Raw genomic sequence first — 1679 nt, 5'->3', positions numbered from 1 at the left:
TTATCATTGAATTTAGTTGCAATTTAATTGTTAGCTTCTTAATTAAGTGCTAGTTAATTTTTAGTTAAGTTTCTAGTCTTGTAAAACTAGAGAAACCCCTTCCATTTTATTATTCGCTTTAGATAATATTAGTAATTAGTTTAATTTTCGTTCCCTGAGTTCGATACCCTACTTATTTAACTATACCACAATCGATAGGTCCACTGTCTTTGAGTGTCTAATTCATAATTGAAAAGTAGGATTAAAACTAGTTGGTTTTACACACATCAAGTTTTTGGCGCCGTTACCGGGGAACGGTTCAAAAATTAATTCTAATTTCTAGTTTTATCGATCCTTTGTGTGAGAATTATCTTGCACAAAGTTATCTTTTAGTAAATTAGTAAGTAGTTCAAGTTTTAGTAGTTTTTCTTTTTAGGATTTTTATTAATTTTTTTTTTGTTTTCGCCTTGAACTCGCCGAGTGCAATCGAAGCTACTCGACGAGTCCATCGTTGAAACTCAGTTTAGTTTTTATTATATTTTTGTTCTTTTTACGCGTGTTTTCTGTTTTAATTGCAGTACGTTTATGACCAGAGGAGAAGGTACACCTTTGATTCCACCGCTTGAAGCCCCGGAAGCAACCTTGAGGAAAAACAAAGGAAAGAACGTAGGAAAAACCGCAACGTCGAAGAATTCACCGTTGAAGAATCTAAAAGCTGTTTTTAGTAAGAAAAAAGGACAAGAAAGTGGGAGAATCCAACAATTTTTCTGAGGCGAACGAAGATCCAAACAAGGACGATATCGTGTACGAATCCAAAAAAGAAGAAAGCGAATCCGTAGAAGGAAGCGACATCGAGGGCGAATTAGCTAACCCCATAGCTAACATCAATGAAGTTCCCATGGGCGAATGGAAGAAGAGGATACGTGACGATACCGTACCGGGACTAGTGCAACCCATCATTCCTGCAACTGCCACCTTTAAACTTAAAGGCCACATACTTGCTCAACTTAAGGAGATTCCATTCTACGGGAAGGATCATGAAGACACATACAAGCATCTTGACGAAGTCAATGACATAGCCGACTACTTCAATGTCCCTAATGTGGCTCGCGACACTGTCTTGCTTCGTATGCTACCTGTCACATTCAAGGGAACTGCAAAGGATTGGCTGAAATCACTTCCCCTAGGATCCATCACTACATTGGCTAAGATGAAAGAAGATTTCATAGACCAGTTTTGCTCTCCTTAAAAAATAGCCAAGTTAAAGAAAGCCATAGCTAATTTTGAACAACAAGCTGGAGAGTCACTATATGAAGCACGGGAAAGGTACAAAGGCTTACTAAGGAATTGCCCACATCACGATCCAAACAGCCAACTAGAAGTCTCCATTTTTATGATGGAGTAAATGTGACAACTAGGCAACTCCTTGATTCACAAGGACCACTCACAAAGAAAGCACCCCCCGTGATAAAGGCCCTAATTGAAGAATTCTCTAAGTACTCTAGAAAATATCATAATCCAAGGAATGAACTCAGTCGGGGGGCGGTGAACTCAGTTAATGATAGCATGGCATCAATGATGGCTAAACTAGAGAATTTGGATCGAAGAATGACTAAGATGGAACAATCCATCCATGCCATTAGGGTCGGTTGCGAGAATTGTAGAGGGCCTCATCTCACTAAGGATTGTGATCTTGACGA

The 1679-nt window shown here is 38.9% G+C and overlaps 1 non-coding gene across 1 annotated transcript; it reads right to left on the bottom strand.

Annotated features, from left to right (window-relative positions):
• Positions 1-1237: 1237 nt before the first annotated feature.
• On the bottom strand, positions 1238-1344 carry LOC145135048 (small nucleolar RNA R71). Its single transcript, XR_013719528.1, has one exon. It is a non-coding gene; the product is annotated as a small nucleolar RNA R71 (small nucleolar RNA).
• Positions 1345-1679: the final 335 nt, after the last annotated feature.

The sequence above is a fragment of the Lactuca virosa genome, chromosome 8 (assembly GCF_052849685.1).
Source record: "Lactuca virosa cultivar CGN04683 chromosome 8, Lactuca_virosa_CGN04683_v6, whole genome shotgun sequence".
In the NCBI taxonomy this organism is placed as follows: Eukaryota; Viridiplantae; Streptophyta; class Magnoliopsida; order Asterales; family Asteraceae; genus Lactuca; species Lactuca virosa.
The sequence above is the reverse complement of the archived record's forward strand: the minus strand, read 5'-3'. Positions and strand labels throughout refer to the sequence as shown.